This window comes from Mustela lutreola, chromosome 16 (assembly GCF_030435805.1).
Source record: "Mustela lutreola isolate mMusLut2 chromosome 16, mMusLut2.pri, whole genome shotgun sequence".
Taxonomy (NCBI): domain Eukaryota; kingdom Metazoa; phylum Chordata; class Mammalia; order Carnivora; family Mustelidae; genus Mustela; species Mustela lutreola.
Genome location: NC_081305.1, coordinates 59,151,346 through 59,163,356, shown reverse-complemented (window position 1 = coordinate 59,163,356; position 12,011 = coordinate 59,151,346). Strand labels below are relative to the sequence as shown.

At 41.1% G+C, this 12,011-nt stretch overlaps 1 protein-coding gene across 9 annotated transcripts in view; it reads right to left on the bottom strand.

The window, feature by feature from the left end:
- The window catches only part of ZNF112 (zinc finger protein 112), a 42,201-nt gene extending 42,016 nt beyond the window's left edge, over positions 1-185 (bottom strand). For 6 of the 9 annotated variants that reach the window (XM_059152037.1, XM_059152032.1, XM_059152038.1 and 3 more), the window contains exon 1: positions 65-185. The gene's annotated coding sequence lies outside the window, so the exon portion shown is untranslated. The remainder of the gene's footprint in view (positions 1-64) is intronic. The other 3 variants (XM_059152033.1, XM_059152034.1, XM_059152040.1) reach the window with 3 other exon arrangements.
- Between the last annotated feature and the right edge of the window lie 11,826 nt (positions 186-12,011).

Here is a 12,011-nt window from a genome sequence, read left to right as displayed (position 1 = left end):
CCACGGCGAAGTGACGCCAAGTCACTGCGGCTGCCGGGAGGGTTCTCGAGGAGGCAAGGCTCACCTTTCGCAGAGGAATGAAGGCCGCGTCCTCCTGTACCGGGAGCGGAAGCGACTCTGTCTACAGAGACGTCCTGGACTACGCTTCCCAGAATTCCCGACGGGAGCAGGGTCGCAGCCTCTGCCTCCTACAGCGGAAGTTATCCTGCTGTACTGTGTTCCCGGACTACACTTCCCAGAATCCCCAGCACCCCTCTCGTCGCCTTCCTAGGGCGGAAGTGTCGGCTGTCACACCGAGATCCTGGATTGTATTTAAAAGCGTGTGGCTACGGATCGAATTTTGTAACCCGGGAATGCTGCCAAGTGTATAGAACTCTTTAATGTACGTCTGTATTTTCTCCAGCCAACGATGCATTCAGGGCGTCTTTCCGGAGCTTAATGCGTCTGACCTTGTGGATCTTGTCGACCACAAATCCCGGAATCTCCTGCGGAGTGGCCCTTTCCTCAAGGCTCTCCCTCTGTTTGGGATAGTCAGCGTTTAAATAGTCGGTGTTCTCTTTTGGAGAGTCAGCCTGAATTAATTCTATACTGTTAGTCTAGCTTGGCCGCCCCGCCCCCATCGTTTTCTTGAAATTTTTTCTTCCAAATGTGACAAAAACTAAGACAACTCAACCAAAGCAAACTACCTATTCGAAGAAGCTTCCTTATAGACGCTAGAGAACCTTGAACTGGGAGAAAGAGGAAAGGAAAGTGAGAGGAAGGAAGGAAAACATTACAGAAAGGAAGAGATGGATGCAGGGTTTGGGAGGGGCGGAATGCAGATACTATAAGGAAATTTTTGCTGACCCGTACTCAGTATCGAATTTGACAAATATAGAGTCTCAACCTTAGTGTGACTGGTTTGCATTTCTTTATTCTTTATGGGCATGCATGCATTCAGAACTGACTGAGAGAGATAGAACAAGAACAGGGCAAGAATGTTCCCATTCGGGATGCCTGGGTGGCTCAGTGGGTTAAGCCTCTGCCTTCGGCTCAGGTCATGATCTCAGGGTCCTGGGATCGAGTCCCGCATTGGGCTCTCTGCTTGGCAGAGAGAGAGAGTTCACAAGTAGGCAGAGAGGCAGGCAGAGAGAGAGAGGAGGAAGCAGGCTCCCTGTTGAGCAGAGAGCCCGATGCGGGACTCGATCCCAGGACCCTGAGATCATGACCTGAGCCGAAGGCAGCGGCTTAACCCACTGAGCCACCCAGGCGCCCAATAAATAAAATCTTAAAAAATAATAATACCATTAGCAACCCCCTAAAGGAAATACTTAATTACACACCTAACAAAATGTGTAAAAGATTGATAGAGGAAAACCACAAAACTCTAATGAAAGAAGTCAAAGAATAACTAATTAAATGGAAAGATATTCCATGGTCATGGATAGAAAGACTCAACATACTCAAGATGTCAGTTCGTCACAATTTTATCTATAGATTCAGTGCAGTCTTGGTCAAAATCCCAGGAAGTTATTTTGTGGATACTGAAAAACTTTTCTAAAGTTTATATGGAGAGGAAAAGACCCAGAATAGCCAACAAAATATTGAAGAATAAAAAAGTTGGGAGTACAGACACTTCTTGACTCTAAGGCTTACTATGCTACAGTGTAACTACAGTGATGGAGACAGTGGAGATACTGATGAAAGAACAGACAAATGGGGGTTCCTGGGTGGTGCAGTCAGTTGAAAATCTGACTCTTGGTTTTGGCCCAAGTTGTGATCTTACAGTCATAAGATCAAGCCCTGTGTCAGGCTCCATGGTTCAGCACAGAGTATGCTTCAGATTCTTTCTCCCTCACCCTCTCCCTCTGCCCCTCCTGCTTATTCTCTCTCTCTCAAATAAATAAATCTTTAAAAAAAACACAGACAAATAGATCAGCACAACAGATAGACAACCCAGAAATAGACTCATATAAAAATAATCAACTGACCTTTGACAAGGGAGCAAAAGCAAAACAATGATTCAGAAATAGTCATTTCATCAAATGGTTCTGGAACAACTGGATGTCCTAATACAAGGGGAAAAAAGGAGGATCTAGACCCAGACCTTACATACTTCACATAAATTAACTTAAAATGGATCAAAGACTTAACTATAAAAACCAAACATAAAAATCCTAGAAGATAGTACAGGGGAAAATTTAGATGATCTTGACAATGACTGTGCCTTTGTAGATACAATACTAAAGTATGATCCATGAAAGAAATAGTTGACAAACTGGACTTCACTAAAATTAAAAACTTCTGCTCTGTGAAAGTCAACCTCAAGATAATGGGAAGATAAACCACAGACTGGATGAAAATATTTGCAAAAGACACATCTGATAAAGGGTCTCTGTACAAAATATTCAAAGAACTCTCAACACTCAACAAGAAGACAAGCAATCCAATTTAAAAATGGGTCAAAGACCCATATCAAAGCAGATATACACATGACAAATAAGCATATGAAAAGATACTCTACATCCTATGTCCCCAAGGAAATGAAAAGCAAAAGATTACTTTCTCATTTTTTCCTAATCAAAATCCCATCAATAACTAAAATTTTTAAATATATCTATACAATGGAAGTACTAGTCAACATTAAAAAGAAACTAAAAGTAATTACTAGATTTTTGCAACAATAAGGATGAGTTTCACAAGTATTACACTAAGTGTAAGAATTGAGACAAAATATACATTTTATGATTCTATTGCTATCTCATACTGCAAAAGAAAAGAAAAACTACAGGAAAAGAAATTAGATCCGTGGTTGTTCAAGGATGGTAGCAGGTTAAGTGGATTGAGGATGTAGAGGCACCAAGGATATGTTTTTGTTAGGCAAATGTTGTGTTTCTAACTAAGACAATTAACTTTTTAAAAATATTTTATTTATTTATTTGACAGAGAGAGATCACAAGTAGGCAGAGAGGCAGGCAAAGAGAGAGAGGAGGAAGCAGGCTCCCCGCCGTGCAGAGAGCCCGATGAGGGACTCAATCCCAGGGCCCTGAGATCACGACCTGAGCCGAAGGCAGCGGCCCAACCCACTGAGCCACCCAGGCGCCGGACAATTAACTTTTTAAAGATCAGTTTCTAAATGGTAAAAATGAAACTGAGAAAGCACTTCATGCAATAATATGCAGAAGATAAGAACTTAGCTCCTACGCTATGGATATATAGTGTTCAGACCTCTATGAGAGGGTAGAAAAATATGCAAGTATGTGCACTCCCAGTATAATCTGAATCATCTGTAGGTCTCTCTGGACTTGAACTTATCAGCCCACCATGCTTACCCCAATTACAAAATATATAGACCACTGACTGCTGCCACACAGTCTAATGACTTATATTTAAGTTGTCCTTGCATTCTTTTATTCATATGCAAATATACTATATTGCTTCTTATAAACTTGAGAAAAGAACATCAGTGTGTTCAGTGAACTCTAATGGGATCCACTGATTTCCCTAGTCTCCCTGTCAGACACAGGAATCTCACAGACTGCTCGAAAGGCCTATTGTAGATTCTACTTTAGTAACAGCTTGGAGACCACAGGTTGTGCAGTGAGCATATTGAGCTACAAGTTGACTATTCATATCTTTTATATTCATATCCATATTTCTTTTTTTTAAAGATTTATTTATTTATTTGACAGACAGAGATTACAAGTAGACAGAGAGGCAGTCAGAGAGAGGAGGAAGCAGGCTCCCTGCTGAGCAGAGAGCCCGATGCGAGACTCGATCCCAGGACCCTGAGATCATGACCTGAGCCTGAAAGACCCCTCCCCTAGAAAGACCCCTCCCTTAGTAGACAGATAGGATAACTAACCGCTTGTTTGCTTTTCTGTGAACCGCTTGGCTTTTAGGGCATGACACTTGACTCCTGTTTGAACAAGATACCCTCTCCTAATAGCAGGGGCATGGTCATGTAGGCAAGGGGGCTGCATGGTCACATAGGTCACGTAGACAGGATGCCTTTCTGCTGAGTAATAAGGTTAAACTTCCCCTCTTTGTTTCCCCTTCCCGCCTTTCTCTTCGCGCGAGGGGGTCTTCCAAAGCCAATCCGCTAACACCAAGTATGCCTTTTTCAAAAGTTCAAACTGTCCACCAATCAGTTGCGCCCCACCCAAAACTTGTTTGTACCTGTCTATAAAAATCCTGCACCACCCCAGCCAGGTGTGCTCAGCTAGCAGGAGCTGCTGACCACCCGCAGGCGTGTGCTGACCACCCGCAGGCGTGTGCTGACCACCCGCAGGCGCCTGCGTAACAATAAAGAACCTCTTGCTGATTGCATCCAGTAGCAGTGTTGGATTCTTGGGTAAGGGGATCCGCGGGTCTTTCAAGCCGAAGGCAGCGGCTTAACCCACTGAGCCACCCAGGCGCCCCCATATCCATATTTCTATTGGAGTTTCATTACCTTATGAATCTCCAAGATTAAGCCACTTTCTAGCCTATATGTTGTTCATATTTTCAGCCTGATTTATTGTATGTCCTCTACACCTGTATGTATGGTGCCTTCTTAACATAAGGAAATCGAAAACTTTCATACAGACTTGCTTGTTGTTACATTTACTTTGGCTGGAGCCCTGTGCACCCATAACCAGAAGCAATCTTTTCTGGGTGTCATCACTGTTCTCTAGCGTTTTTGTTTGTTTGTTTGGGTTTTTTAAGATTTTATTTATTTATTTATTTGACAGAGAGAGATCACAAGTAGGCAGAGAGGCAGGCAGAGAGAGAGGAGGAAGCAGGCTCCCTGCTGAGCAGAGAGCCCGATGCGGGACTGGATCCCAGGACCCCGAGATCATGACCTGAGCCGAAGGCAGCGGCTAAACCCACTGAGCCGCCCAGGTGCCCCTCTCTAGCGTTTTAGAAGTATTAACTAGTATTGTAAGTACACACCGGAAACTTATTCACAGCGAGCAACTCGACCAACATTACAGCGCTAGGAAAAGGCAACGATGATTGGCTAGCCCAGGAGACGGCTTGGGGAGCTCAGCACCCAGGAGACCACCAAACAGTGAAGCACAACCCTGGCCTGTCGCCAAGCTCCAACAAGTGATCCGCCCCAAACGCTAGGAAGCTCCGCCTAGCAAGAGGGAAATGCAAATGTCTCCACCGCTTCCTCCCTCGGACATCACTTTTTGCCCTTAAGACATTGGGCTGGGACACCACTGGTCCCTTGCCTAACCTGAAGAGGCCTAGAATCGTTGCTAGGACTCAAGTCTCCCCACCACATGGGGAATAATGGCCGCAGGCTCCCCTGGAGCGGAAGTTCCTGCGCCTTCCTTCCTAGAACCCCGAGCCCCACACGAGCGACGTCATCCACTGCACGGAACTTCTGGACTACACTTCCCAGCATCCCAAGGAGGCTTAGGGCTACAGCCCCGCCTACCGGGAGTGGACTATACCTCCCAGAATCCTCTGCGGGAGGGCTACTGCCCTCCCGCCTCTATTTCTTTTGCTTAATTAAATGCTTCTACCTACCTGAGTCACTTCCCTGGCGCTATTAGCTTTTGAATTTTTTTCTTTTTGTATTTTTTTCCCCCCTCAGGAACTAGTAAGTGGGAGAAAGGTGAAGTTTTTCGTATGAAAATAAATTGACAATTTTTTTTTTTTTTTTTTTTTTTTTTTAGCAGAAAAGTGATTGTATGTGACAAAAGAGAAGATTTTTAAAGGACTTGGTCTGTGCTGCATGAGGAGTATTTTATCTCGGACTTGATTTGACTTGATTGCCTCTTTACCTGTGCCTATATTCGTCTACCTCTGACTGTGCTACCTGGCATGAACTGTTTATTTCAAGATGCCAGGAATCCTCAAGGAACTCCAGGCACAGATGAGGCTAGGCAACAGAAACAGCAATGTTATTTCTGACAAGTGAAAGGAACTGCACTAGCAAGGAGTTGGAGAAAATACTGCAATGGGGAAAAGTCTCTTTCCTTTAAATTTTTTTAGTTCAAACTCAGGCTTCCCTTTGACTACTCCTTTATTGCTTTTCGATATTATGTATTTGCTATGAGTATTTTGCTTTTAATCAGGAGGGGGGAGGTAGATTGAGGTGGGAGATGGAGTCCAGGTAACTATGACAGGTGAAACTATAGGAAGTACGTACTTACTCTTTTCCTTTGCGCAGAAAACAATTTTTAAAATAAAACAATAATACAAAAGTATTGAAGATAGTAATATGAAACACTTAAATTCTACACTTAAAATTTTTTTCCCACAATGGCTTCACTTTTTAAAAAAAATTTGTTTCTGAGGTATTTTAAAGAAATTCCTTGCAATTGTTATTTCCTTCCAAATACTACATATATCACTTAAAAATAACAATATTTTTTATGTAGACACAAATTCATTACCTTATGAAACAAAATGAACAATTCTTAGCATTATCTAAACTGTATGTCAGTTTGAGTTCCTGTTCATTGAAAAAATGCTTTTTACAGCTAGTTTATTCCAATCAATATGCAAACAGATTATATTTGATCCTGAAACTCATTTGTTCTGAAACTGTATCTACCCTCCCCAACACACACCACCATCATTTTTTTGTATTCTTGTACTGTTGTAGAAATCAAGATGTCAACTTGGGTATCCAGGTCTGCATTTGCCTAATAGCATCCTCACACTCTCTCCCTCAATATTCTAAATTTCCTGTAAAGTAGAATTTTTATTTGAAAGCTAGGTGGATACAGGGTCATGGTGGGGGGACAAGAATACTTTATAGAAGGGACTGGAAATATTTGAACAAGAAACCATATTCCCTTCAACTAAACCCATGCAAATCCTGGACAAGTTTCCCTTTGGAGAGAAAAGCAAAAAGAAATAACAACAAATATGTAAAAATAGACAGGGCTTCAAACAAGGAAACCATTATAAAAAATCAGACTATATGATCTCTTACATAACAGATACTATCTCCATGAAAGGAAAAATAATATTCAGTTCTCGAGTTTCACATACATTAGGATAAGGTAAAAGCAAAGATTTTTTTCAGAGAAAAGAATTTTTAATTGCAGTGGGAGGCAGTAGAGCCTACAGTAGCCAGCCAGCCAGCCTCTTGATCACCTAATAAGTACAGACATTCTCTGACTTACAGTGGTTCCCCTTACAAAGGCGTGAAAGCAATATCCACTCAGTAAACAACAAACTTTGAATTTTGATCTTTTCCCAGTCCAGCAATATGCAATAAGATACTCTCTCACGATGCTGGGATGGTGGCAGCAAGCCACAACTCCATTTTCCAGCTCTGTAATTTGGTCACTTTGATGATGGTATTTAATTGGAATCATATAGTAGGTTGGCTTTATCACTCAGCAAAATGATCTCAAGATCCATCCACGTAGTTGCATGTATCAATAACCCATTGCTTTTTATTACTAAGTGGTATTCCATGATGTAGATATGCCAGACTTTGTTTAACCATTTACCTATTGAGGAACATTTTCATTGTTTCCATTTTTTGCTATTATAAATAAATATGAACATTCATGTACAGATTTTTATGTGTGTCTGTACATTAATTTTTTATTTCTCTCTGGTAAATGTCCAGGAGTACAGTGGCTGGAGTGTATAGTAAGAAATGTTTAGCTCTTTAAGGAAGTTCCAAACTTCTTTCCAGAGTGGCTGTGCCATTTTATATTCCCAACAGAAATGTGTGAGAATTCCAGTTTCTATGCACCCTTGCCAGCTTTTGACATTGCCACTATGTTTTTTCTTTAAAGTGGGATTTTCTGTTTGGACAAAATTTCTGAAGTGAAAAAGCAGTATTTATTACTAATATGTCAGTGAAAGTGGCACAGTGGGATATGAGATGACCATGAAATTGTCAGTTCTATCATAGCCACATTAGAGCAAAATTTCATCAATTCAGAAAACTCTGATGCAAAATTGGGACACTTATATATAATTCTTATTGAGTTAAAATTCAAATTTAGGGGTGCTTAGGTGGCTCAGTGGGTTAAAGCCTCTGCCTTCAGCTCAGGTCATGATCCCAGGGCCCTGGGATCCAGCCCCACATCGGGCTCTCTGCTCAGCAGGGATCCTGCTTCCTCCTCTCTCTCTGCCTGCCTCTCTGCCTACTTGTGATCTCTGTCAAATAAATAAATAAAATCTTTAAAAAAGGTTCAAATTTAGCAAGAAAATTCAGGACTTTTTGATGTAGGTTTGATGACCTATTACCTGTAAATTGCATTTGCATATTGAATAAAACTGGCAAAATAAAACAACATAAAGAACAATATACCTTGAAAAGTATAAAGTGTCATAAAAATAAAAATATTGTAATTCACCTTTCTTTCATTAACTTTTTTCAGATTTTAAAAATTGAGATGCAACTGGGGTGCCTGGTTGGCTCAGTGGGGTGGGCCTCTGCCTTCACCTCAGGTCATGATCTCTGGGTCCCGGGATCGAGCCCCGCATCGGGCTCTCTGTCAGCGGGGAGCCTGCTTCCTTGCCTCTCTCTGTCTGTCTCTCTGCCTACTTGTGATCTCTGTCTGTCAAATAAATAAATAAAATCTTTAAGGAAAAAATTGAGATGCAATTGACATAATATTATATTAGTTTTACGTGTACAACATAATGTACATAATGTTATGTACAACATATACACGTGCATATGTATATACTCACATGCACATTGTTAAAGGATCACCACAATAAGACTAGTTAACATCCATTACCACACAGTTACAACTTTTTTTCTGGTGATTAGAAAGGTCTACCTCTTTTTCAATTTTTAATTTTTTTTATTAACATATAATGTATTACAAGCCCCAGGGGTACAGGTCTGTGAATCGCCAGGTTTACACACTTCACGGCACTCATTAAGGTCTACCTCTTAGCAACTTTCAAATATAAAGTCCTGTATTGTTAACTATGGTCCCCACGCTGTACACTACAACTGCAGAACTTAATATATAACTTGAGGTTTTACTTTTTGACGACTCAACCTTTGAAACCACTCCTCATTCCCTGCCTCTGGAAACAAATCTTTTCTGTTTCTTTGAGTTTGGTTTTTTGTTTTAGATTCCACATATAAGTGAGAGCATATGATATTTCTCTCCTCTGAATGGATAATATCAAATAACTTGTCTTCAAATTCACAGATTCTCTGTTCTACTTGATCAAGTTTATTTGACAATCTCTCTATTGAGGATTTTTTCTGTTTCATTATTGTATTCTTCAGCTCTAGAATGTGTTCAACTTTTTATTTTATTTTATTTTTAAAGATAAAAGAGAGAGAGGGGGAAGCAGGCTCCCTGCTGAGCAGAGAGCCCGATGCGGGGCTCGATCCCAGGACCCTGAGATCATGACCTGAGCGGAAGGCTTCAACCTACTGAGCCACACAGGTGCCCTGCGTTCAACTTTTTTAAAAAATCGATTTATCTGCTGATATCCTAGTTCATGCATTGTTTTCCTGATTTAACTGAGTTGTCTGTCTGTGTTCTCTGGTAGCTTGTTGAGTTTTAAAAAATTATTTTGAATTGTCAGACAATTCTGAGACCTCCTTTCTACGGGATTGATTACTGGAAAATTATTGTTTCTTTGGTGGTATCCTATTTCCATGATTTTGTGTGTGTGTGTTCTTTGGAGTCTTGTATTGCTGCTTTTGCATTGAACGAAGACACTTCCTCCAGTGTCTTCTGACTGTCTACTGACCGTCTTTAGAAGAGAAATACCTTCACCATTCAATTTGGTTAAGGATTCTGAGGCTTTCTTAGACCTGGTTTATGGATGTGCCCATTCCATACCTTTTGTTCTCTCTTGGGGAAAGTTCTTAAGATATATATGCCTTCTCTTGATTCCACAAAGCCAGGTGAAATGCTGAGAGCCTCCCATTTGTTTTCCCTAGGACAGTGCTCTGAAATGCTCACATCTATGAGTCTTCTATCAATTTCACAGGGTTGAGATGGCTTTCTGCATGTGCTCACTAGCCATCTGCAAAGGTTCACATTCACCCCAGGGGAGCACATACTGGCAGCCAGCCATGTTCAGGGCAGAGTGAGGTGTGCAGAGCATGGGCAGGGGCGGGGGGTAGTGTCTGTGGGCCAGCTGGAAAGGATGTCCACAGATGAGGTGTTCCCAGCAGTTTATGGGCAGGTTTTCTGACAGGGTCTGCAAAGGGTTAGTGAGATGAACTGCAGAGTGGTTGGTAGCATTCCTTTGATGAGTTGCTAGCCCTGTTTTCTGTGCTCCCAGGCTCTCTCAATAGTACACGGGGCACCTGGATGGCTCAGTGGGTTAAGCTTCTGCCTTCACCCCAGGTCATGATCTTGGGGTCCTGGGATCAAGCCCCGAGTCAGGCTCTCTGCTCAGCGGGGGGCCTGCTCCCCCCCGACCTGCCTCTCTGTCTACTTGTGATCTCTCTCTATCAAACAAACAAACAAATAAATAAATCTTAAAAGTTGGGTATCAGTCAGGGGTCATCCTGTAATGATCTTTTACAATGTAAAAGATTTTTCTTTTAGACATCCAGATGGCCAACAGACACATGAAAAAGTGCTCCATATCACTCGGCATCAGGGAAATACAAATCAAAACCACAATGCGATATCACCTCACACCAGTCAGAATGACTAAAATCAAAAAGTCAGGAAATGACAGATGCTGGCGAGGATGCGGAGAAAGGGGAACTCTCCTACACTGTTGGTGGGAATGCAAGCTGGTGCAGCCACTCTGGAAAACAGCATGGAGGTTCCTCAAAATGTTGAAAATAGAACTGCCCTATGACCCAGCAATTGCACTATTGGGTATTTACCCTAAAGATACAAACGTAGTGATCCAAAGGGGCACGTGCACCCGAATGTTTATAGCAGCAATGTCCACAATAGCCAAACTATGGAAAGAACCTAGATGTCCATCAACAGATGAATGGATCAAGAAGATGTGGTATATATACACAATGGAATACTATGCTGCCATCAAAAGAAATGAAATCTTGCCATTTGCGACAACATGGATGGAACTAGAGCGTATCATGCTTAGCGAAATAAGTCAAGCAGAGAAAGACAACTATCATATGATCTCCCTGATATGAGGAAGTGGTGATGCAACATGGGGGCTTAAGTGGGTACGAGAAGAATCAATGAAACAAGATGGGATTGGGAGGGAGACAAACCATAAGTGACTCTTAATCTCACAAAACAAACTGAGGGTTGCTGGGGGGAGGGGGTTTGGGAGAAGGGGGTGGGATTATGGACATTGGGGAGGGTATGTGCTTGGGTGAGTGCTGTGAAGTGTGTAAACCTGGTGATTCACAGACCTGTACCCCTGGGAATAAAAATATATGTTTATAAAAAATAAAAAATTAATTTAAAAAAAAGATTTTTCTTTTCTCCAAACTGTATTGGAAAATCTTACATCATTTTTAATGGTGACATTTTGTTTTATTATATGGAAGTACCATAATTTATTCAATCTCTTAGGTATCTTCAGGTTTACAATTTTTAGTATTATAAATATTCTTGGAATATGTTCCCTTCTGAAAGCATTTTTCACCAATTGTGCAATTATACTGTAAAGATAAACTCCAAGAAATGGAATTATTAGTTAAAAGATAATGCACACTATACCCTTTGATAACTATAGACAAATTCCTCTCCAGAAATGGTGTACCTATATTTTTTCCCACCAACCTCTAGTTTTTCCATTCCCTGACACTGGGTTTAATTAATATTTCACTGTTGCTCATCTGGATCACTAAGAGAGCAACAATTTAAGGATCGTTTTATTTTATTTTGAATGGCTGTTCCATATATAAACCATAACTCATAGGAAATTATAATGTAAGAAAAACTAGGAGAAACACATGAGCCCAGAAGCTTGAGCCTGGCTTCCTCCATATTTCTCCCTATGTGCCTTTTCCCTTTGCTGAATTTTATCTGTATCTTCCATTGTAATAAACTGTAACCATGCATTAAAAAAAGGAAAAAAAATGAAAACATGATCCAAATGAAGAAACTTAAAAATCAACTAAGATACTAAAAAAGACATTTTTA